The sequence below is a fragment of the Panthera leo genome, chromosome B3, assembly GCF_018350215.1.
Source record: "Panthera leo isolate Ple1 chromosome B3, P.leo_Ple1_pat1.1, whole genome shotgun sequence".
Classification (NCBI taxonomy): domain Eukaryota; kingdom Metazoa; phylum Chordata; class Mammalia; order Carnivora; family Felidae; genus Panthera; species Panthera leo.
This window is the reverse complement of record NC_056684.1, coordinates 121,967,089-121,993,713: the sequence shown is the minus strand read 5'-3', so window position 1 is coordinate 121,993,713 and position 26,625 is coordinate 121,967,089. Positions and strand designations below refer to the sequence as shown.

The window sequence follows — 26,625 nt, the reverse complement described above, 5'->3', positions numbered from 1 at the left end:
ATTTGGGTTCAGTTTGGGATTCAGGTTGTACTTATGTTCAAGTGCCTGTGTCGGGGGAAGTTGGATTTTTGAAAGCATAAGAGCTTTTCATGTAGTCCTGGGTTATGGATTCAGAGGAAAGAAGACATTTTGAGGTGACAGAAAAAGAAAGTATTCCCAGATTGGGTAAACCCCCCTTGGGGTGCCTATGGGGTACAGTCCGGTCTGGCCCCTCTGCTTGACAAGGGCAGCTCCCATGTCATTCCAAAGGGATCCCCATCACTACCAGGAGTCCCTTTGCTGTACCCTCCACAAAAGCAGGTTCCCATTCCAGGCTAAATCACAAAACATGAGGCCTTTTGCTCCCACCAAGCAAATCACACCAAAGCAGGTCTTCTCAACATTGACTGTATGTTGTTACCACCAGGGGAACTTCCAAAAATGCTGATGCCAGGGTCTGCTCCCCACCCCCCCCTCCCGCCAGAGATTCTGACTCAATTGGCCTGGAGTATAGCTAGGGTATTGAGACTTTCTAGTATGCAGCTAGAGCAGAGAACCACTGGTCTAGAGTAATGCTTCTCAGACTTCCATGTGTATGTGAATATCCTGGGATCTTGTTAATCCTGGGATCTTGATTCACTAGATCTGAAATGGGCCTGAGATTCTGCATTTCAGCCTCCAGGGGATGCCCGTGCTGCTGGTGCATGGACCATTTTGAGTAGAAAAGATCTAACATATCATCCTGAAGTGCTATTACATTTATCGGACATTACATTTTCCAGGACTCTGTCAACTGTCATCAATAGAAACCCCACTCAAATTGGAATAATAAAAAGGGGGAATTTATAAGTACAAGTAAATGGGAAATCCAAGGGTGGGACTGGCTTTTGGCATGGCTGCATCTAGGAGCTCAAATTATGTCCCTAGGACCTTCTGCTGCTATTCTGCCTTCCCTTGAGTTTGCTCCATTTTCAGGCAGGCTCTCTCCATGTGGCAACAAAGATGGTCCAGGCAGTCACACAGGCAGCGACGCCAGAGAAAGGAGTCTGCCCCTCTCTCCCTCACCATCCATATTGGTCCTTGAAAAGGATTTGCTTTCCCCAGCTTGGGTCATAAGCCCACTGCAGGTCAGGGACTGGTCACCTGAAACACAGGTATTGGGGAATGACAGTTTCCTAAAGGAAGGGAGGCAGAGCAAACCACAAAGGAACCAATGACCCGCATGAGCACCGTAGTTATGCACCAGAAGTTTCTTCAGCTTCCACTACCAACCCCCTTCTCTTGCCATGAGCTCTCACCCACCATTACACTGCTCCTCACAAATGGGCTAAGATCCTCCCTATTACTCAACAATTTCTCCCTTACAGATTCACTCTGGTCAGATGCCAGCATCCAGGGTGAGCAAGAGCCAAAAAAGGAGTCCTGACATCTCCCACTTCCTCCACCCCTACCGACCTCCACAGCCAAGAGAAGAAGACAACCAAGGAACACACAGTGTTCTAGAAATGGAAGGAATATTCAGAGATCAATCCCTCCATTTCACAGATGAGAACACTGAGGCTCAGGGTGGCTGAATAACTTGTCCAAGAGCACTCAGGCAAAGTCTGGTTTTCTGACTCCAGTCCTGACTTTATGATATTTATATTGTCCCCCCTGAGATCAGAACCAGTGCAGTCTAGGCGTTGGACCTCCTCGGGGCTTAAAAACTACTTTTCACTAAGGGCACCCGTGTGGTTCAGTCGGTTAAGCATCCAACTCTCGATTTTGGCTCAGGTCATGATCTCATGGTTCATGAGTTCGAGCCCCATGTTGGGCTATGCACTGACCGTGTGAAGCCTGCTTGGGATTCCCTCCCTCTCCTTCTCCCTCTGCCCCTCACCACCTCACATGTGCGTGCACTTTCTTTAATAAATAAATAAACTTAAAAAAATATTTTTGGCTAAAAGGGAAAGGTAGGATGGAGATATCTCCACTCTGCATCCACAGGCACAGACAGCTTTCCAGCTCACTGCTATGTCTACAACTTCTCAGGAACCAGCATGTGTGAGGTGTGTGCGCTTGCCCACAGGGTTCTGCGTGCAGAGTAGGAAGAAGTAAATTCAGGTGCCCCGTGGCTTTGGGTTCTGAGCATCCAGCAAGGAGGAAACACCAGCAGAATCTGTTCAAAAGAACCCCTCAGGCTCCTGAAAGGGAAACTGACAGTTTATCACCCCTCAATATCATTTACAATGTTATATTTTATTTCTAAGAATAGCTAATATACGTAATGTTTAATATGTGGCAGGTCCATTCGAATTTAATTTACATTAATTAACTCATTTAATCCTCACAAGGACTCTATGAGATCGCAACAGTTATTATTCCCATTCTACAGATGACAAAACTGGAAAGCACACAGAGGCGGGAGGGGTTGGTGCTAAAAGATGTGATGAATTAACTTTCAAAGCGTTTTCCTTTCAGGGGGCACATATCTGCCCCTCAGCTGCAGGAACAGTAAAAGCACTACCACCACGATTCTACAGGCAGAGAAATTTAGGGCCAGAGAAGGTGCAAGATTTCCTAAGGCCTCACACATGTCTTAGCATCTGCAACCAGGCCAGCCTTCTGCCCCCTAGAAGTTGCTGCTGTTCTTTGCCACAAGGGGGCGCCCATGCCCTGGGCCCCCATCTCCTGAGTCCGAAACCTCCCCACCTAACCGGGGCAATTTAAGGCAGGAGGGCATCATGGAAGGCCTAGAAGGTGCCTGGGCTTGAAGAAGAAGAAGAAGGAGGATTTTTGTAAGTCAAGAGCCTAAAGAAAAAGATCCATTGAATCTTTGCTAAACACGTACTAGGTGTGCAAGCATGAGGCCAAAGCACATCACTCACATCATTTCTTCACTTCTCACGCTGAAAGGTGGCATTCAGATTTCAGTGTCACAGGCAAGGAGGCCGCAAATATGAATCAGCTTGTCTAAGGTCACAGCAGCAGTAGCATAGCAGAGCGAGTTGTGCGCCTCTCTCGCTAACGGAACAGCCAGCACCCTGGTAGCTTCAGATCAAAAGTGGTGGGAGTATTTATACCATGGCAATGGGCAAACACCTTGGAGAGCCCACTATTAGTCATTTCCCGGCACAGCATGGCACAGCCGGTGAGAGAAGGAAGGGCTGGGCCTTGAACCCACGTCTCTCTCACTCCTAAGCTTGGGCTTTTAGCCACTGTGCTGCCCTCAGCATGGCTCAGTATAACTAGCGCCCGCAGGCTCAGAAAGGACTGCTTTTCAAAGACAACCAACTGGCTGCCTTCAGACCAAATATGGCATCAGCTCTTAGTCTCTCTGTGCCTCCATGTGTTCATTTGTAAGATGGGGATCGTAATAATATCTATCTCCTAGGGTGGCTGGACAAATTAATATACAGGAAGCTCTCAGAGTAGTATCTGGCACAACTGTTAGGTTGCATTTGTTAGGACTACACAGTGTTTAAAATGTTTAACCAAAAATATTAATTGGTTGCCAATATTTTCAAATCACATTTTTTTGTGTAAAAGTCCCGATATCTAGGCTGTTTAGAAAAATTGTAGGATCTGACCTCACTTTACCATGTGACAATTACCAGCTGGAACCAGACCACAGCTGCCCCCTCCCTCCCTCCCTGGATTATGCTCTTTGAGGAACCGCTCTTACTTCACTTACCCTCCACCTACCCAGACAGCACCCATCGTCTTCAGAGTTTGAGACCCCTGCCCTCTGCTCCTTCAAATGCACAGAGTGAATGTGCTAGGATGGGTGACCTTCCAGCCACATGATCATCGGCTATTACACCCTCTTAAAGCTGAGGAAGCGGGTCTCAGGGATGCTAACCGTGCCTAACTCCGTGTTGGAAGGGCAGGGACTCAGAGCCCAGGCCTTCTGGTTCCTAATTCAACACCCGCAAGCCACTTCTGAGCCAGAGCCTGAACTCAGAAGCAGCTCGGAAGCTCTCACAATGTTGGGAGTGAGGTGAGGTACGGTGCGATGAGGGCTCTTACCATCCTTCCTTGTTTCCTGGACATGGTGGGACACAGGAGATGTGGCTCTCAGAGTAGGAAAATCCAGGATTCCAATTAAGTTTGAATTTCAGATAACTTTCAGATAAATGACCATATTTTAGTATAAGTATATCCCATGTATTATTTGGGACATACTTACACTTTACAAATTTGTCAAATTTCAGATAATGAATAATTTTAGTATAGCATGTTTCAAATAATGAATGAGACATACTTACACACACACACACACACACACACACACACACACACATACACACAAAGTTCCTTTATCTGAAATTCAAATTTAACTGGTACTTTTATTTGGTAAGTGCTGCAACGCTAAAAAGTCCCTGGCCTCTGCCAGCCCAGCCCCAAGGAAGCCAGAGAAGGGAAAAGAGGAGGAGGAAGCCCTCACACCGGGGCTGCGGGGGACAACAGCAAAACAGCCAACCCACCACCGCACACACCTGCACCAACAGTTAAAAACTTTGTCTTCCCTACATTTATTTTACAAGTCAGTACTGTTTTTATTAGCTAATGTGAGCAAGTGCTGGGTCTTCCAAAAGTCGTCACCCACGGCTTCATTTCTGCGGTCACCAGGGAACCGACCCGAGGCATCTGAAACAGAGGGGCTGGTTGCCATTTGGGGGTGTGGGGAGGGGGCAGAGGCGGTGGCTTCCTATGGGAAACCCGCAGCAGGACCAAGACCCGGACTGGGCTGCACTCTCGGGCCCTTGACGCCCTCCGGGCCCCAGCTGCGCACCCCCTGGACAGCGCCCTCCCCTGCCGGGAGCTGCCACACCGCCCGGGGTCGGCTGTGTGCCAGGAAGACTCGCCGCCCGCCGCCCCTCCACTGGCTGACTGGCCGCCCTCGCCCAGGCCGAGACTGCGCCAGCCTGCGCGGCCCTAATGATCCGTGACCGCGCAGACACCGGCTCCTGGCCTCCCCCAGCGGCTGGCTGCGCTGCTCGACCTTCCTCTGCAAACCCAAGGGCCTGGGTCGGGGGAGGGCAGCAGGCTGGGGGTCCTTCCCCATCCCTGGCCTCCAATAGGGGGCAGGCGATTGGCTCCCTGCAGGCACCTGCCCAGGTGAGGTGGGCCAAGGACACGCATGAGGACAGACACACACACACACACACACACACACACACACACACACACACAATCTCGGCCCTGGCTGGGGCCCAGGCGTGCATTCTGCCAATCCACCCCCCTCCCTGGGTTAATAATGATCAGGCCCGAGGCTGTGCCAGCTGTTCCAGGTGGAAGGCAGCAGCACCATTGAGACGCCGTGTGAACCCCATCCCCCAACTCCTAAAACCCCAGGTTGCCCGCAAACAAGAAAGCAGAGGGTCCCAGGGCACATTTCCCATGGGAGGGGGTGGTGCCCCTACCCCATACACAGAGGCAGAGAGATGGGAGCTGGCTGCTCCAGGGAGGGGCTGTCCTGCCTCTAAACTGTCAGGCCTCTCCGAGGTTTGCCTCCCCTCCACCCCCACCTTCCCCCTCCTGGTCTAGCCATCACTCAGCTAACCCTGTTTGTTTTCTGCTTTGCGCTTCTCACTGTCTGACGTTATGTATATTTGTTACTGCCTCTCCCTTGTTATGGCCATTCTCATTCACTGCTATGGTCCCAGCACCTGCAGCAGTACCCGACCCGCGAGACTCTTAATAACCTTGGTGGACACCGTGATAGAAATCGCCTCAGCTGAAGAGAGCTGCTTGGCCCAGAATCACACAGGCCCTTCCCAGGGGGGCCCATGGGCTGATGGAGGTGCAGCTTCTGGGCCCCACCCAGGACAGCAGCGGAGGGCAGGTATAGCTCCAAGGGGTACGTGGGGTTGGCCGAGGGCATCGGTCGTCCTCCCTGTGCCCCATTCCCGCATCTCTGACCTCCTTTCCACAGGTGTTGGTCCAGGGACACTCCTTAAACAGCCCACTCCACAATCTTAGTCTCAGAGTCACTTGCCAGGAAGCCAAACCACAACAATAAGCATTTGTGGAAAGAAAGAGGAGAGACAGGAAGAAAGAAAAAGCTTTGACCCTTTACTGTTAATCATTTTCCACCTCCAAAGAGGACCTCAGATTTACCTACTTCCCTCCACATGCAATGCCACCACCGTAATCAAAGCCAGCACCCTCTGTCGTTTGGAACCCCTGGTTTGTCTTTGCAGCAGACACAGTAGGTACTCACCCCAGACCCTCTCAGCCTCCTCCGGGCTCATCTGCAGCTGGGGGGTGGGGGTGGGCTTGCAGCGCCCCGCCCCCCCAGGGCTTCCTTCCATAGCACATAGCTTGCTCAGCCCTTGAGCTGGGCAGCAGGCAGTGTTACAGATTTAACGCCCAAGTGACCCTCCTCAACCAATGAGAACAAGACTCATCGATAAGTAACCACCCCCCCTTGGGAGGACAATACCCACAAGACTCCTCTGAGGCCCCCACAAAATTCAGCCTTTCTTCCCAGGCCCACAGTGGTGCCCCATTCATCACCCCCCCCCCCTATTTACTGGCTTTTCCCTTTTCTTCTCAGTTACCCCATTCCCTCACTTGTGCTCCCCAAATAAAGACTGCCTACACCCAAATCCCCCTCTCAGCATCTGCTTCTTAGGGAATCCAAACTAGATGAGCGCCCCCCACACATACACACTTGGCCCCAACTTCTACTCTTAACTTCTTTGAGCTTCTGAGTGACAGCACTGCAGGGACACTCACCTTCTTTCAGCTTCTTTCCCGCCACAGAGACTTTACCCCAGTGGCTCAATTTATTCTTCCATTCAACAACTATTCGTTGATTGCCTACCATTTAAAGCATTGGGATACAAGAGTCAGCAAACAAGAGTCAAAGGTCCCGCCCTCTTGGAGCTGACATCCGTCCTCCTGTGCCCCTTCCTCTCCTTCCCCAACACAGATGCCTGCTTCTCTTGTCTCACTTCTACTTACCATTTAAGTCTCAGCTCAAATGGCCCATCCTCAAAAAGATCTTACTGCCCCCTTCCCCATCAACTCTCCCCACCTCCACTCCACACAGAGCCTCTCCTTTCTCATTACACCTGTCACCAGATTTGTCTCTTCCGACATCATGCCCACTCCACAAGCACAAGACAATGCCCATTGCTCTCTCCTGTGCCTTTGGCACTGTGCTTGGTACCTAGTGAATGAACCAATAAATGAATGAGTGAGTGAATGAACAAATGAATGACCTAACGGTACCATTGTCATGAAGGAAAGGTAAGAGGAGAAATGCAAAACTCATCCTTGTGCATGGGCAGAGAAAGGCAGATGAGATATTTTTCATAGTAACCAGTACTGGTGACTGAGATGACAGTAAATTTTGGAGTCCTAGTCCATCAGATAGCAGCAAGAATGTCCCCGAGGTCAGGGGAGAATGGCAGGGGGCATACACAATGAGATGCAAAAAAGGCAGTCCACCAAAACCAAACTATTTATTCCTCCTTTACCATCTCCCAGGCACAGAAAGGCAGAAATGGAAGGTATCCCGGGAAACATCTATCCTCTTAACACACAGGTGAGGAAACCAAAACCCAGAGAGGCGCTTTCTAGTGAAGGTCCTATGATTAGTGACAAGCCTCCAAATGCTGAACTCACTGCCCATTGTTTGTTAAAATCAGAGCCTCAGGCTGGCCCATTCCAGGCTGTAGGCTCAGATTCCCACAGCACTGTCCTCAACTTGAGCAGCTCATTGTCCAGGAGAGATGGCTTTCAGGCTCTATATCAGCAATCAGTGATGTGTAGGATGCCTATACCCCTGTCCTTGTAGCCTGGTACTGCCACATTTCCTTTCTCCCTCCAAAGGACTGCTCTGGGGAGACCACCCAGACTCCACCTTTCTAGAATTTGTGCTTTGGACTCAAACAACCCTTCCCAGGATTGAACTTTTGCTTTACTCCTGCATGTTCAGGACTCCTCAAAGAAACTCAGTGCTCCCAGGTGCTCTGTGCATCTGGAAATGACTCAGTAAAGGCAAGCCTCCCCTAATGGACACTTACTAGGCTCTGCCCACCCATTTTGGGGTTTGTCCTAGCATCAAACCTCATCCCAAGCTGAACAGCAAATGGTCAGTGACGACTGGGTAACATCCCACCTAAAATCTTTTTATACCTGATCTTCAACATATCAGAGAATAAGCAAACATACAGAAAAAATGATAGCTCACATTTATCAAAGGCTTATTATGTGCCAAGACCCATGTTAAGCATTATATCAGTTTTAATATAACAATTGTATGAGGTGGAAAGTTTTATTATAAACCCCATTTACTTATAAAGAAACTGAGGCTCAGTGAAGTCAAGTGACTTGCCCGAGACCACACAACTAGTAAGTGACAGAACTGGAACTCAAGCCCAGGTCCATCCAACCCCAAGCTCTCAGTTTCCTCCCATCACCAAACCACTCACCCTTTGCCAGAGATCAGCCAGGACCTAGACACCAAAAGAGAGGCCAAGTGTGTGCCAGGCACCAACATCTCTTTAGAAGATGGGTGTCCCAGAGCCAATAGATTATCAAAGGATGGTGAGGCCTGATGATACACAGGTAAGGAGAAGTGGTGACTATCACATATGGCCCTATGCTGGTCTCTGAGCTTTGTTCTGGGGCCCAAAGCAAAATGTGACTTGAGAGCCCTCAGCCCCCTTCTCTGTACCATCCATCCCCTTTCCAGCAGCCTTACCCCAAACCCCTTACCTCCCCAGCCACACACAACTGACACCACTCCAACATTATATAGAGAAGTGACTAGGGAGTTAGGGACGTGTTATCCTTCAAGAGCATGCAGTTTTAAAGTGGATGCAGAAGGAGGCAATACTAAAAAGAAGAGTTGATTCCCTACCTTAGAATGCCCCCATCAGTTGTAAGGTGATTTTCACTACTGGCAGTGAAAATACTAAAATTTGTGGATTAGGTAGGTTTTGGAAAACTGGAACAAATTCAGGACCTTTCTTAAAACCACACCACAGTGACTTGAACGTGCTATGTATGTATTCTTGATGGAAGAGAGAGGATGGCATGGCAGTTGGTTCACTGGTAAGTGCATGACTCACAACCCATTCTGAATATGGCACAATCCAAGTGAATAATCAGGACCGCTATATTATTAGTAATGTGGCATTTAGGAATTGTTACAGCACTTTACTTTCTTCCAGGTTTTTTTTAGACTATATCAAAACCTGAGTATCCCCAGGGAATATACTCCCTGACACGGGAATATCATCCATCATGAACACAACAGCTAGGAAAAGAAGCTCGAAAGAAACTGCAGGCTCAAAAGGGCACTTTGCTGAGACAATAGGAAGTTGTGACAGCTTGTAAGATGCTCCCTGTGTTCATTCAAGAAGGTATGCAAACACTGCATCCCCCATGAACTCTTCCTCTACCAGTGTGAGAGAACTGTCTGGCCCAAGGCCAGAGCCCTCCCAGGGCCAGGGGCATCTACCTGCTCCAGTCTACTCAACTGCCATACAAAATGCCACAGACTGAACATCTTAAGCCATAGACTTTTATTTCTTAGGGTTCTAGAGGCTTGGGAAGTTCGAGATCAAGGTGCAGCAGATGGGGTTCCTGGTGAGGACTCTTTCTGGCTTACAGATAACCACCTACTTGCTATGTCCTCACGTGGCTTTTCCTTGGTGTGTGCAAGTGGAGAGAAAGAGAGAGATGTCTCTCTGGTGGATAAGGCCACCAATACCATCATGAGGGCCTTACCTTCATGACATCTAACTCCAATTACCTCCCAAAGATGCCAGCTCCAAATAACATCAGTTTGGGGGTTAGGGCTTCAACATAGGGATTGGGGAGGCAGGGCAGAACACAAACATTCATTCCATAACACCAGTGATGGGAGTGATCAGTATAAAAACTGGTCCTCAGGTGACTGCTGCAAAAACTGGATCATTCATTCATTCATTCATTCATCAAACTAATATTTTTTAGTACTTACTATATACTAGGCATATACTGATATTAATTAGCACTTATATCAGTGTTCTGTAGTGAGGTTCCAATGTTGATTCAAGTAAATCTAGTTCCTGTCTTCATAAAGATAATAGTCTTCAAAATCTGACAACCAGAATCTACGGAAAAGAGAGCACCAGATGTCAGCATAGGTCTGTACAGAGTTCATCGATTCATTCAATATTCAGTGAGTATGACTATAAGCTGGACACAAGGAGAAAACACACATGCTCTCTGCTGTCAGAGAGCCCACAGCCTATGACATAGAAGCAGGTTGCAAACACACTGTGGTTAAGTTCTACAGAGTTGAATCATGACATATGCATGAAACATTTGTGCATGCAATTATACAGCAAAAAAAAGAAAGAAAATCAGATAAACAATACAGTGCTTCACCCACCATTCCTCCCATTAAGCGATGCCCCAGCACTGGCATGAAGTAGGATGTGAAACTAGTGTACCTTCCATGTATTCCACTTGCCTTTATCTCTCTTGGTGTGATCATTGCCTGCTTGACTGACATTTGTTCACTATTAAAAAGCCACATTTTTCTTCACTCAAGGCCCCTAAACTCAAGCCAGCCACTTCATCTGGTCATCAGCCAAAGAAGCGGGATCAGTTTCATCACAGGGTGGGCCAGACTACTTTTTTATTTTTTTAATATATTTATTGTTGCCATATAGTTGACATACAATACTATATTTGTTTCAGGTGTACAGCATAATGATTCCACAATTCTGTACATTACTCGGGGTTCACTGTGGTAAGTGTAGTGGGCTGGACTTGTTGTGGGCTGTGATGCACTTTGTAAGCTTCCCAGACAGTTAATCATTCAAGCCGGGACATCACTGAAAGTGAAGTCAGGCAATGTTGATAATTACACCAGAATAAGAGGCATAAAGCAAGACTGTACTGAGCAATCCAGGAATATGGTATCACTAACTATAGGTGACTTCAGGATTTTTTTCTTCAATCTGAAAAGAGGTTTTTTTATAACAAACAATATGTTTTGTTATACAGGTATTAAGCGGTGAATCACTGGAATCTAACCCCAAAACCAAGAGCACACTGTACACACTATGCTAGCCAACTTGACAACAAATTATACTTTAAAAAAGAATGTTTTCTAGCTTTAACTTTACTTATTTTAAAATAGATTAAAGTTCACAATGATTATTCAAAAAGAACACAGAGAAAAGTCTCCCTCTGACTCCTGTCCTCAGCCACTTAGTTGCCTGTACAGGAACTGGCAGCCTATATATAAATACACATATGTGTGTGTGTGTGTGTGTGTGTGTGTGTACATATGTATGTACAACTATATTTTACACAAATAAGCATTCACACTGTTCTGTACTTATTTTTTTCTCTTCACAGTACAGTTTAGAGATAATTTCATATCGATATGACAAGCTTCCTCCCAATTTACAATGCTTACTATCTCACTGTATGGATGCACATAATTTATCTAACCAGCCTCCATTGATGGACATATAGACTATGTCCCATCTTCTGCTGCAATGAATGACCTTGACCATACATCATTGTGTATATGTGCCAGTATATCTGTAGAATAAATTCCTGGAAATAGAACTGCTGAGACAAAGGGCATATCAACTCAGATTCTGTTTGGTTGCTCATAACAGAAAAGCCAAAATAATGGTCACTTAAACAAGATAGAGATTTATTTCTCCCTCGAATAAAAGGAGTCTGGCAGTGGGCCATCTGTTTGCCATGGACTCCCAAATGTCAAGAGGGACCAGGATTCTATCTTTCTGCTGTGCCATTCTCCATTCAAAGCTTATACAACTATGGAGGCCTTCTTTCAGTAAAAGAATACAAAATTACACATACCCATTTAGAGTGAGAAAAAAATAATATATACAAATTCTTAAAAGCTGAAATAACACAAACATCACAACATCTGGGAAAAACAATATAACCTCTCAACCACCCACCATATCTTTATAATAGGTTTTTTTCCTTACTTTTTTTTTTTTTTTTTTTTTTTGGCTACATGATCTTTGATCACTTTATCACAGGACAAGTTTTATAATACCTCCTGGAAAATAAATAAAAAGGTAATTGAATTTTTCCTTCAGCACAGCTCGTTAAAATTTATCATTGTCGTTGATAGTTGAAATGCATAAAACATGTGACACATACTATTTCTAGTACTACTACAGATTTTGCCCTACAAATATAGGAATTCTGATAAAGTCTATGATTCACAATGCCTATCAAAAAAAAATATCTGGTGTGTTTATCAATGTATAAGCTAAGTTATTGAACATGTTCCCAATAGGAGAAAGTTCCCATTTTATGTGGCATCAGTGAATACCAAATTCTCCACCTGCAATTTTGTATATCTCTTTAAGTGGGAGAATATTACACAGACTAGCTTCTGGCTCCATACATTTTAACCTTTTTTCCTCTTCCACTACCAAAGATTTCTGATGCTGGGTATAGGACTCGTTCACATTGGGATATGACTTGGTATCCAAAGCAGGGGGAGCCAGCCCAGTGACCAGCAGGGGTGTTCCATGGAAGCCATTCCCACAAAAGGATGACGAGCAAATGACTGCAAACCACAGAAGCATGTCCAGTTAAACACCAACTAAATGCAACCCCAGTTCCTCTTCTTCCTGGCTGGGTCCTCCAAATTCCCATGACCATTCCAATGCCAGCCAACCCAAGGGAAAGCGTGACACAAGGAAAAGCAGAATAGAAATAGACAACAGGCTGAGCCATTTGCAGTTAGAATATGTTACTTCTGCAAAGATGATCACAAGAGCACCTGACCATGTGAACATGCTAAGGCTCTCCGGGGCAATGCCTGTGCAAGTGAAGGGCTCTGAAGGCTCAGCTCCCTTACCTGCATGGTAAAATGCCCCTGGCCAGCAAGGTTCTGGATTCAGACTGATCAATCACACACCCATGATTTGGAAGATTGAAGGGAGGCAAACGCCCTTGTTCTTTTGCCAGTGGCAGTTGCTGGGGCATCTGTTTCAGCATTCACGACTTTTTGCACTGGCTATAAGGCTCCACGTTGTGCAGTCCATCCATCACCCACTTTGGATCTCCAGGCTGGATAGGGCAGCTGGGTAGGTCCAGGAAGAGCTTTCACCTGCTCTTTGTTTCAATGTAATGTCAGTTCTGGTCTCACACATGCAGGAAAGAAAAGAATACAATGAACACCTACCTATGTACTATCCCACCCAGTTTCAGCCATCATTAATATTTTGTCATTTTTGCCTCATAATTGAATCATTTTATGGTAAATTAAAAAGACCATGACAGTTCACCCCTAAATACATATCTCCAAAGAGTAGGGACAGTTCTTCAATTAACAAGACCAATAATATCCCTAATAAAAGTAGCAATAATTCACTAATACCACCTAAAACTCACTTCATATTCAAATTTCTACAACTGTCCTAAAAATACATTTTAGAGTTGTTTCTTTGAAACAAGGATCCAATAGGTTCATACAATGTATTTGTTCGTTATGCCTCTTAAGTCTTGTCTTATTTGGAACAATCCCCCTCATGACATTCATTGACTCTTTGAAGAGATCAGGCCTGCTGTCATGTAGAATGTCCCACATTCTAAATACATCTATTTCCTTAGGCTGCCGTTTAGTTATCCCTGGTATTTCCTGTAAAATGAGGTAGATCAAAAGGCTTGGAGGTTTTTCAGGTCAGATTTATTGAGGTATAATTTATATATTGTAAACATCATCCTTTTTACTTTACAGTTCTTTGCATTTTGACAAATGCAAACAGTCATGTAATCTAAAAGCTTGGTTTGATTCAGATTTTACACCACTGGTCAAAATAGTTTACAGTGATGCTGTGAACTTTCCATTGAACTTCTTATCACATCCTTAGGTAATGTCTAGTTGTCCCACTATTAATGATACTAATTTTGAACATTGGGTTCCTGTAGCTTTCTGATCTCTAAACGTGTATTAGTTTTCTATTGCTGTGCAACAAATTACTACAAACTTAGAGACTTAAGGCAACACCTACTTATTAACTCAGTTCTGCAGGTGGGAAGTCAGGCATGGCATTGCTACGTTCTCTGCTCAGGGTACCACAAGGCTAAAATCAAGGTGTCAGCAGGCTCCATTCTCATCTGGAGCCCAGGCTCCTCTTCTAACCTCATTGAAGTTGTTGGTGGAATTCAGTTCTGACTGATCTTGATTGTCAAGGGAAAATAAGACTGATGCTACTCAGTGGTGACCTGAGAGGCATATGTCTGGAATGACAGGATTCCTTGGGATGCCTACTTGTCCATTAGGAAAAGTTAATGGAAAACTATAGTAACCAAATACAGGCAGAATCACCAAGAGAGTACATCCTTCAGGAAGGCAGGCTTGGATCATTCCACCAGATAGAATACCCTGACTAGCTGAATGCTGGCTGAGGGCAAAAGGAATAGGAATAGATGGCAGAGGCAGGAAGTTATAATGACCAAAATGTAGTAAACATGCATATATATTCTTCCTGGTTTTGTTAAGTATTTTCTTCCTCTTTCCTCCCCCTGTTATTTTACATAAGGGGTGTTAGTGGTAGCTGACCTTATAATGTAGTCTTTAGAATATCAGATGGATTGTGACTGAACTAGAAGGGGAAAAAAACATTCAGCCAGAGATGGGCACCGTGACTGACAACAGAGTGGCTACCTTCTTGTTTGCATTATTTTGTGTAACTATGCTTTCTTTTAGATGGAAGCATGTTGTTGAATTGTTGCTTCTGGAAATTTAAATATGGACAAAAGGGTACATATGGATACTGGGAAGCCAAAGGGCTGGATCATATGAGATGCTATCTACTGTCATTCAGCACCCCTTTCAATGCCCTCCTATATTCTCCCACAGGGAGATATATATAGAACACAGGGGTTAGAAACTCAGGAACTACACTTCCCAGATTTTCTTCCCAACTGGAAGTTGGGTTTGGTTTCCCAAACAATCAGTTTTTGCCAATGAAGTGTGTTCACAGTGAAACACAAAAGACTAAAGGGATAGAAGCTGTTCTTAATCTGGTTCTGATGGCAGCCAACACACATAGGCTTTGGCCACTGTGAGTTTTGCAATAGTAAGCCTATCACTGGCTTCAGGACTACAAGGCAGCTGTGACTTGAGCTGTGACTTCCTAGTCTCTGGATGGCAGCTTGGGGCAGTGTGACCAAAAAAAGAGAAAAAAATCATTGCATAATCCTATCATCCTAAATTTGGTTCTTTTAGTCCATCCAGTGGATGCCATCATCTAAGTCCCTTTATTAAATCCCTTTCTGCTTGAAATACCTCAAGTCATTCTGATTCCCTGAAGACTGATAAACTCTTCCATAGTGTTTATACTAATTTGCATTTCTATCGGCAAAGTTGGAAACTGCCACTTTTTCTCATAGCCTAAGCAACACAGTGTATTACTAAACTTTTTGTCTTCTGACTAATGTCTTAGGTGGAAAAGGTATCTTAGTGCAATTTAGTTTGCATTTCATTCATTCAGTGACAATGAACATCTTTCCATTTCATTCATTCAGTGACAATGAACATCTTTCCATGTGTTTAGAAACCATGAGGATAAGGGCACCTGGGTGGCTAGTTGGTTAAGCATCTGACTCTTGATTTTGGCTCAGGTCATGATCTCAACATTTGTGAGTTCAAGCCCCGCATCAGGCTCTGCGCTGACAGCACAGAACGTGCTTGGGATTCTCTGTGTCCCTTTCTCTCTATCCCTCCCCTGCTTGTGCTCTCTCTCTCTCAAAAATAAATAAACATTTTTTTTAGGGGCGCCTGGATGGCTCAGTCGGTGAAGCGTCTGACTTCAGCTCGGGTCATGATCTCACAGTTTGTGAGTTTGAGCCCCACGTCGGGCTCTGTGCTAACAGCTCAGAGCCTGAAGCCTGCTTCAGATTGTGTCTTCCTCTCTCTCTCTCTGCCTCTTCCCCACTCATGCTCTCTCTCTCTCTCTTAAAAATAAACATTAAAAAATATTAAATAAACTTTTTTTTAAAAGAAGCCACGATGATTGCTTTCTCTGTGCATTGTGCCACTAGCTTGCTGTCACACAGCTGCAACCTCAAGGCTTGGACCCCAGGCCCCTAATCACACCAGGTCACCAAAGACCTCCACGTTGCCAAATCCAGTTGTCAACCTTTGATTCTTTTATTTATACTACTAGCAACATTTAACAAAAATGGCCGTGCCTCTTCTTTGAGACACTTGCTGTCCGTGGCCTCCAGAGCTCATACTGTCCTCCTTTTCCTAACTCACACTTCTTTTTGTATGTTCCATCTCATCTCCCCAGCTCTGTACTATCTGGTTGCCTTGGGCCTCTCAGGCCTCACGCCTTCTTGGTTGATACCCAATCATCTATGATCTTGCCCAGGCTCATGACTTTCAACATTTCTACACTGAGGGTCCCAAATTTATATCTCTAGCTCCAACCTCTCCTACTCGAAATGACCACTTGATGTTTAAAAGTCATCTCAGTAACTATGTCCAAACCAAGCTCAACTCCTCCCTTACAAAAAAATAGAAACTATGGGGCACCTGGGTGGCTCAGTCGGTTAAGTGTCTGACTTTGACTCAGGTCATGACCTCATGGTTTGTGAGTTTGACCCCCACATCAGGTTCTGGGCTCCCTCTCTCTCTGCTCCTCCCCCCGCCTCAAAAATAAATAAACATTAAAAAAAAATAGAACCTTCGCCTCCCACTGTTCTCAGTTAATAGCACAGCACCTTCTCACCAGCCACCCAGGCCACAAACCAGGCAAAAACCAGGACTCCTTGATTCCCCTCCCCCATTACTCCTCATCCAATCCTCGGCAACCTACTGGGTCTACTTTAAAGGTCTATCCAGAACAGGATGTTTGCAGTCCCATCATGGGTCCTGGCTTATTGTAGTGGCCTCCAAATGATCTCCCTGCTTTCACTCTTGCCCCCTACCAACTACTCACAGCATCCCTGCCAAAATTATTCCACTAAAACATAAGTCACATATGGGGCACCTGGGTGGCTCAGTGGGTTAAGCATCTGACTTCGGCTCAGGTCACGATCTCACTGTTTGTGAGTTTCAGCCCCGCGTTGGGCTCTGTGCTGACAGCAGAGCCTGGAACCTGCTTCGGATTCTGTGTCTCACTCTCTCTCTCTCTCTCTCTCTCTCTCTCTTCCTCCCCCGCTCGTGCTCTGTCTTTATCTCCCCAAAATAAATAGAGATTAAAAAAAAAAAACATATGTCACATCCAGTCACTCTAGTCAAAACACCCCACTGGATTCCCATATTACTCTAAGTACCTTCCAGCTCTTACAATAGCCTACCAAGCCCTTCTTGATCTGCCCTCCTGGCTAACAAGTCTCCAATCTTACTGCTACTGCTTTCCCTTTCCTATTCTCCACTCCAGCTATACAAGCCTCCTTGTACCTCAGATCCACCAAGCACATGCCAGCCTCAGGGCTTTTGCACTTGCTGTTCCCTCTGCCTGGAATGATCTCCTAGAAGGCCAAGCTGCCAGCTCCCTCATCTCTTAGGGGTTCAAATGCCATCTCATTGAGGAAGCCTTTCTTATTTAACCTAGTCGCTTCTGCCCTCCCTCCAGGAATTCCCACCCCCTCTTCCTGCTTTCTCATCACAGCATGACAAGATTTGAGCCCCTGTCGGCCAACACCACAACCTCTCCCTTCCCAACAGGGTTTGTAAACTCTGTGAGAATGAGGATTTCAGGCTATTTTATTCTTTGCTAAATCCCTAGCACCTAGAATGGTGCTTGACACATAACAGGCACTCTGTAAGTATCTACGTGAATAAATGAATGAATAAAGCTAATATATAGCCGAGAGGACACTCATGTAAACAGAACCAGGAGATGTAGCTTTGGGAAGCCATGGGAGTGGATGAAATTACCTTGGAGGGAGGAGGTAAAGCTACAGACGGGAAATATGAACTCACAAGCCGTGCAAAGTGTCTAACCTGGAGATGAAGAGTTTAGTGAGAACAGGATGAAAATGCTGTAGAGCAGGTGACGGTTAAGAGTAACAGCCGACACATAAAACATGTCAGGCACCCTGTATGTATTAAATTACAACAACCCGATGCGTTCAATACCGTTACTATTCCTAATGTTACAGACAACTAAATGAGTACAAAAGGTTTAAGGACCTGCCCGGGGTCGTTTGGCAAAACTGGGGTCTGAAGCTGGGCTTTAGTCTTTGTGTTTTTACTATGACTTCTTTGATGAGAGCTGATCAGGACTGTACCAAGGTTGTGGACGATCCCATCTCCAGCCTCCATCTCTGTGCTCACCACAAAATATAGGAAGAGCATACATGGAGCGAGGCAATGTGGCCTTCTGAAGGGCAGAAACACGTTACCAGAACGAGCTCTGGGCAGAGGACCAGCATGGGTTCCTGGCCTGGCTTTGCTACTAACTCTTTGGACCTTTGGCCTGGTTACTGAACACTCTGACTGTCCCCTGCCCCATTGTGCAAAGAGTGGGCTGGCTCACATAATCCCTCGAGTTCCTTCTGGCTTGGAAATTCCACAGTCTAGAGTCAAGGGAGATTAGCACATAGGACAGAGGCACCTTTCCTGTAACACCAGCTACAAGGCCAAAGGGAAAAATCAATAAATAATTGGGGCCTGCCAGACAGACTTTTCTGATGGAATCGACAGCTCTAAGAAGGTTACTAAGAACTAGGGCCTTGGAAAAGGGAGCTATGGAGAAGCCTGGGCAGCTAAAATGTAGTCCCCATAGGGTGGCGCTGCACGTTTTGGATGCGTGTTCATTACTAGGGTTCTTCTTCTTTTTGGCATTATAATTATTAGTAAAAATAACAATGTTGGAGACTCTACAACATGTCAGGGGAGAGGCCAAGAATAAAATTTAATTCCTGAAAGCCTGGATTGTAGAAAACATAAATCTAAAAAGGAGGAAAATACAGTTAAAACCTAAAAAGAAAAAAATAAGCTGAAGCTTGTGTTGATTTCTCCACACACCTGTCCATAATCTGTGCGTATGCACATGTGCACATACACACGTCCACATGGGCACACCTAGGAGAACATGTGTGTCTATATATACCCATAGGAGTGGCCAGGTATATATTTTTCTATTGGAGCCTGGCTCTTTAAAATGGGGGATAATGACACTGAAAATTATTCTAAGCTTTTCAAAGACATAAATGACCAAGCTGCCTCCTGACTCCTGAATTACATTACCCAGAAAGAACTTAATAACATGCTATTATCGCTTCTCCTCACTGACAGGATTTCGGGGCTGAAAAGACAAACAAGAAGTACGTTCGTAATCACCAGCACAGTCACCTCTGCTGAGCTGCGACCGCAGCTAATTCCAGGTAAGTGCTGTAGGGTGGAAGGAAGCCTGGGGCTGGCAATGCGACTTGGTGCTTGGTAATTGTCACCAGTTCAGTTGAGCTGTCACCAGCTGCGAGGGGGCTACAGGAAGCTCATGGAGCCAACGGAGAATCCCACAGGGTGAAGGGTAGAGAGACTGCATTATGGGAACCAAAATATAATTTCTTAGTTCAACTCACATAATGTACATAAAATTCCTTACAAACTGCAAAAGTGCTCTACCAATGTGACTATGAACAGAAAGGGACATCATTAAAGGGTCTTGTTTGGTTAGGGCTGCCATGTACAGCTGTATAGGCTGTGTACTGCTCAACTTCTGAAAATGTCATTAGTCTATGAGAATGGTGCCCCCTGGAATTGTGCATTGTGGCAGCTCTGTTAGTTGATGTAGGGCTTAGTTAGCTGATGAAGTCCACTATAGGGGCTGCTTTTTTTCCTCCTGGATAATGCTTAAGTCCCAGTGATGAACCATCGAAGTGTGCTTCAGGGTAATTAAAAGGCAATTACAATTAAGATCCTTGAGGACAGGAGTCATGTCTTATTCACTCAGTATCCTAAATCTTATGATTGGTATATAAGTGTTCATAAAAAAGTTTGTTAAAAATAAGAATGGATGGATATTGAATGAATGAATCAGATAGAGACTCATGGGGGTCAACTCCTGGGGAAAATCGGTTATAGTGATCACAGAATATGTTTAGCTCAGAAAGTGCAACTGTACATTCCATGCCTCCTCTTCCATGACTTGGATTATGACAAGGCTTTAGTGAAGAGCCGTGGACATGTCATGAGTTCAATAAGAGTTTGTTCAAGATTTATGATGTAGCTCACCCAACGGTAGGTGCTATTGCCTCGCATGGTGGTAATAACACTGGGGTCAGCAAACAGAGCATAGGTCATGATCCCTGCCATCAAGGATCTTACAATTTAGACAGTTTAGTCAGATATGGGTTTATGGAGAAGTGAAATAATGCTATCAGGTAGTACGTCCCAAATATCAAGGAATAGCAAAGATGATAAATATCATAGGAGTTCAGGGCAGAAAGCGCAGGATATCTGCTCTGCCACCTGCTGTATGGTCATGAGAAAATTACTTAACTGTTCTGTCCCTCTCCAAGCTTGTAAGGCTGATGTAAGACTAATCATGCTTACCATGCAAGGTCTTTGAACAAAAGAGTAAAACAGGTAAGTATTTAAAGCCCAGTGCCTGGCACGTGGTAGAACTTTCCAGAATGTTGGTTCCTATATAAGAACTTTTCAGTCACAAGTGACAGAATACCAGCTGATCCCAACTTAAGCCAAAAAGGGAGGCGGGGTGGTATTTTGTATATACTCACAAAGTGAAGCTGAAAAGGCTTCAGGCATAATGGTATCCAGGAGCTCAACTGATATCACTAGTGCTCTGCCTGCATTTCTGTTTCTCAGACAAGATTTCTCTAGGGATAGGAATTAGCTGTCAGCAGTCAGGGTCCAGCTTAGCCTCAGAAGGAAGAGCTTCTCTCCCCAGAAATTGGGAGGAGGAAAGTCTCAGGGAGAACTCCGACTGGTCCGGCACAGCTCATCCAACCATGTCTTACCCGATGAATATGGTCAGAGGAACGAGATGACCCAGTTGATGAGGGCTGGGTTGTGTGCAGACTCGTGTGTATGGGGGTGGGGGGGTTAGCTCTATCTAAACCACCTGCAATGAATTTGAGAGAGAAAGGGCTAGTTCTTGAGTGTGCTCAGAAGAAATAAATAAAAGAGCTGCATGTTTCTACCAAAAATAGGAGAGCTCGTAGTTCTTTACAGAAGCAAAAAAAAAAAAAAAAAAATTATTTCTATTGGTTTCATATGCAAACACTATGTGTATGTGTGCAAATTCCCAGAGTAGCTGCACAGAGATGGAACCCACCTGACCCCTGGAGCCGGGACTTTGCGACCCCTGGCGAGCAGGCACAGTGCTGCAGTCACTCACCGCGAGGGGGCGGGCAGGAAAGCCCACCAGATGGGGTCTCTAGCGGCTTGGGGGAGGTCAGAAGCCGAGCCCTGGTTTGAGGGGAGACGGTGGCGTGGGAAGGGCGGGGAGGCAGTACGGAGCCCCGGCTGACTGACCTCCCGTCTTCTGTGCCTCAGATTCGTTTCTGCAGGGGGCTAAGGAGGGTCCCACTGTCTACTCCGGACACGCGCTGGGCCAGGGACATCCTAGCCCCCAGAAAGAGGCTCGGGCGACACCTAACTGCTCACGGTCAGAGCAGCACGGAGCGTCCCCTCGGAGACACGAGCAGCCCGGGTGGCCGTGACCGCCGATCGCAATCGCCGGCCAGCGACTGGGCCAGGCGTCCGCACGACCTCACGGCCACCACACAGGCCCGCCAGCCCCCTGAGACGCCGCGACAGCCTCCTCCCCTAACGTTCTGTTCCCTTTTCACGTCTTGGAAAGAAAGGGGGGTGGCGGTGGGGGTGTACTGTTTATCTAGCATCCTGTTACTGTGGCCTTGAGTAACCAAGCATTTATGTCACAGAGCGGGCGGGGGAAGGGGCGCGGAGAGCGGGAGAGAGAGAGAGAGAGAGAGAGGGAGAGGAATCAAGCCCGGCATAAAATTTGCCATCACAATCGTCATTTCAAATCATTTATCATGCATTCGTTTGTCAGTGCATATCTATCTAAACTCTGTTTAGGACACGGCAGTTAAGCGAACAGGCCCCAGAGTGGGAATGCACAGGTCCACACCCCAGCTCTCCTCTGCGCGGCACCTGGCATTTAGAAACTATTAATGCCATCGGCTTTATGGTGCTCATAAGCACCACAAAGTGTTTATGAGGGGCTGCCCTCAACAAGGCCCAAAGTATCTCAACTCCAACCTAGAAATGCATTTTGGAGTAAACGTATTTTGGAGTATTTGTAAAAATATCTACCGGACTGCCCTAGGCATGTGGAAATCACGTGATGTCATAGGCTGATTCTGACATGGCCCCCAAAATTCCCCCACCCCCAATACAACCCTACACGTCTTGTATAACCCCCTTCCTTTAGATGTGGGTGAGACTGTGAATATGATGTCACTTCATAATTCTGTTATGTTAAAGGATTTTTGCAGTATCCTTGATTCAGAACTCACCCAAATAGAGATTATCCTGGTGGGCCTGGCTTAATCAGGTGAGCCCTTAAGGGGGCGGAGTCCTTCCCGAAGTTAGACACTTTCCTGCCTTAAAGAAGCAAACAGACATGTTGTGAACTGCCTGTGGAAACTGCCTGTGAGAGCTGAGGGCCTCAACCCTCTAATCACAAGGAACTGAATTCCGCCAACAACCTGAATGAACTTGGAAGAGGACCCCAGGCCTGGAAAAAGAACACAGCCAGGCTGACTCTGTCCAGCCTTGAATGTGGCCTTGTGAGACCCTGAGCAGAGCATCCAGTTAAGCTTCTGGACTCCTGAGCCACAGAAAGTGTGAGAAAAAATGTCTGCTATCTTTATTCTCTCTGTAGTAATTTGTTACACAGAGTAAAAAGTTAATATACTTTCTAAATCTACTCAAAGCCTTGCTGAATTTGGTTTAAAAATGGGGTGTGCCTGAATGCATATGCTAGAGAGAAAGAGCATTCAAAATTTAAAAGATGGTCCCACTAGTTTGGGATCATAATAAAAAATATGGACTATTGGGGTGCCTGAGTGGCTCAGTCGGTTAAGCATCCAGCTTCGGCTCAGGTCATGATTTCATGGTTCATGGATTCAAGCCCTGTATCAGGCTCTGTGCTGACAGCTCAGAGCTTGGAGCCTGCTTCAGATTCTGTGTCTCCTCTCTCTGCCCCTCCCCGGCTCACTCGCTCTCTCTCTCTCAAAAATAAATAAACATTTAAAAAAATTTTTTTAAAGTATGGACTATCATTCATTATTTACTGAGCACCTACTCACTGTCTGCAAGGCAGTAGACTAGGAATTTAATCAGGATTTGAAACCAAAACTGGAAATTTATTACTGCTACCACCTAAGAAAATTAAAGGGAAAATGTTTAATATTGAAATATAAGGCTTCCTTCAAACCGAGAAACAGACTCTTAACTACAAAGAACAAAGTTACCGGAAGGGGTGGGAGGGATGGGTGAAATAGGTGATGGGGATTAAGGGGGGCACTTGTGACGAGCACTGGGTGATGTATGTACATGTTGAATCACTATATTGTACACATGAAACTAACATTACACTGTATGTTAACTAACTGGAATTTAAATAAAAACTTTAAAAAATATATCAGACCTCCTGAAGTCATGCTCATCAGAGTGTATGCTTGTCAAGGATGAGCTTGAGATAGTGAGTGAATACTAGTAATAGTAATAATAATAATAGTAATAGAATAATAGTAATAGAAGGCAGACCCAGAATTTTAATCCAGCTCTGTGTCCCAAATTCCATGCAAATAAACTTTGTGAGACACCTTCCATCTGTCAGGATATTAAATGGCCCCTTTGCCTCCTATCCCCTTCACCCCCACCTGCCAGAGGATGTGTGCCCTTATCTGTATCCCGCCCACCCCACCCCACCCCCAGATTCCCTCCAGAAACAATAGAAAACAAGAAATTCAAGCTACACAGAAACACACGCCCGGCATAACTGGAAGGCAGAGAATTGCCTAAAACTTCAAAACCACCATAAACAAACAAAGCAGACATGATTTCCCACTGAGAGATCTTGCACACCCCTGCTTCACCGGCACAAGGCTCTGCTATGAGCTAGGATGAGCCTGCGGCATGGCCTCTGGGGGAGAAGAAGGGGCACAGGAAGGGACAGGCACCCTTTGACAGTTGGAGGGCCCAGCAAGCCAAAAGAGAAAAAAGTTAGAAGTATATTATAGATGCTTTAGCAAATGGAAGACGTGGCAGAGTTGTGGCAGATTAAGATATCTGCACTCTTCAGTGATGGGATCGTCCCCTTCCCCATTTCCTGTCCACCTTCCTCCTCCCCAGGGTCACCATCTAGGGGCCACCAGGCTTCTCTCTGCTGAATGCCTGGGAAAAGTTAAGGCTTCCAGAAGGGGTGGTTGGGGAGGGAATCTCTTCCTGGCATTCGATTTCAAACAGCAAGCTATTTGGATCTTCCCTCAGGGAATGTAATAGACTCAAAACTTAAGCGAAGTATCTGGGAGAAATATTCGGAGTAAGAACAAGACTCCCCCGCCCTTCTATGCTCTCTGCCACTTTCTCCAACCCAACCCCGACTAAAAAAAAAAAAAAAAAAAAAAAAAAAAAAAAAAATTCCAGTCCGGTAGGAGGGGAGATGGCCAAGAAAAAATTATAAAAGCTGAGTTATCACTGGGTCCCAGACTGGAGTCCTAAACCCTCTTCCTTGCTACTTTATTTCTCAGGATTCCAGAGGGATGTGAGGTCAGAGGACACATGTGGCCACCTACTAAATCAGACTCTGCATTTAACAAGAATGCATAGCGAGGTTCCAGTAGGAAGGCCTTCTGTGACAGACAGAAAAGAGCCGAGAGAGAGAGAGAGAAAGAGAGAGAGAGAGAGGAGAGGGTTATGAATGGAAAGACCAGTGCCATGATTAAGAGTACCTTAGGGGGCAGATGTTCATAGCATCTATTAATTTCTTAACTAATTATTATTTGACAAAGAAAAAGACCAGAGATACCTACGATAGAATATGTGTCACCTGCATCAAACGAGCCTGTCTGATCCCCGAGTGTGGCACATGTAAGGTTTTTAGCATATAAACATTCATAAGTGAACTACTAGGCCAGCAGGACTTACCCACCTACCCCTTTCCCCTACCCCATGTCCCTAGGGGGCCTTTCATGACAACCCTAGCCCCCACCCCATCCTCCCACCTCAGGAGAAATTGACCATTTCCTACTTTATTCCTAGCGCAAAGTAGGCGCTCAATAATTGTGTGCCAAATAATGAAAGTGTTGTGCTAGCAGGCTTTGATCAATTAGTAATTGTAATTGAAGCTGAATGTAATTAATTATATGATTTTGGGCTGTTCAGGTTTAATTCTACTAAAATTACATCATGAAAACAGGGCTGGTAGAAGGATTTCAGATAGAAAGGAGCTGTGACTGAAGCTTCCGTGTACAGTATGGTGCAGGCTGAGTTGGCCCCCTTGCCAGCAATAAAAGATTCACGCGGCTACGTAACTAAGGGGTTCTGATCTCGAATCCCATTTGGATGCAGAATCCAAAATCAAGCCCTATGCTACAATACCAAGCTTACGGAGCTGTGGGCACGCTCTGCTATGGACTCTGCTTAATTTGGGGACATTAATTTGCCTTGATCCATTTCTACTGCTGCATGTTTTCCATTTTTCATGCCATGTGAATTTCTTTTCAACTCTCACAGCCCCAGAGGGTGTTAGAACTAAAGAAGGATCTTTGGGGGAATCTTTAGAACAACGGTTTTTAGCCCAGTCAGACCTAACACAGCGTTTTTACAACAAATGTTTTGTATTGCCCCTTCCCATCTGAAATGAAATCCATAGAAACTATAATCTACCTACATAATTATATATATGATTTTTTCAAAGTCAGATCGATACAGGTGAGTTGTAATGACCATTCGAATGCAGGTCCAATGCAGGTGAACAATAATTCCTAAAGAAACCAATCAGCCCTCAATTCTCATGGCAATTACATTTCTGGAAAATGTAATGGTATTAAAAACCATGCAAAAAAAAATGCTTTACCTTTACATGTAAAACTGAGTTAGGTTGTAGACTCAGTTCATTATATATGATTTTCATCACATGAATATCCTATGGGACATTTGGAAATCACACAAGGTCAAAGGAAAATTCTTTGTTGAGTGAGGCTGTGATGCCCCCAGGAAGACATCTAGCATCCTCAACCCCACCAGCTCAATGCCAGTAACAACCCCCCAGTCATTGTGACAACCAAAACTGTTTCCAAGCACTTCCATGAAGTGCCTGGGGGTAGTAGCACCCCCACTGAGAACCACTGATTATAACCCGTTCTCCTTAATATGTAAGTGAGAAGTCAGAGGTGGGGGAGGGGGAGATTTGCCCTAAGTGACCAGCTGGTCAGCAGCACTCCAGGTCTCTGGATTCCCATTGCAGGATCCCTCCTGGCTCCCTGCTGCAGCTCCCCAAGATGAACAAGGTCAGAGGAGATCCAGGTTTTGCTCAGAAATCCTTTGGGTTCCAATGCAGAAACTCAGGATGGCTCCGCAAACCCCAGATCAAACTCCCTGCAAAAGAAAACACTGTCATGCAGTGTTGATAAAGTCCTCTAAGCTAGGGAATGACATCACAATGCCTTTAAATCAGTCTGTCCAGATGAGCC

General features: G+C 45.6%; 1 long non-coding RNA gene across 3 annotated transcripts; it reads right to left on the bottom strand.

Annotated features, from left to right (window-relative positions):
- Positions 1 to 4,492: 4,492 nt before the first annotated feature.
- On the bottom strand, positions 4,493 to 21,744 carry LOC122221389. Of its 3 annotated transcripts, none has more exons than XR_006203183.1 (6): positions 21,234 to 21,744; positions 19,277 to 19,475; positions 12,833 to 13,113; positions 9,944 to 10,076; positions 6,703 to 6,786; positions 4,493 to 4,608 (listed from the first exon to the last, which is right to left on the bottom strand). It is a non-coding gene; the product is annotated as an uncharacterized LOC122221389 (long non-coding RNA). The 3 variants fall into 3 exon arrangements; XR_006203181.1 differs by having other exon boundaries at positions 19,289 to 19,475; XR_006203182.1 differs by lacking the exon at positions 21,234 to 21,744 and adding an exon at positions 20,677 to 20,773 and having other exon boundaries at positions 19,289 to 19,475.
- Positions 21,745 to 26,625: the final 4,881 nt, after the last annotated feature.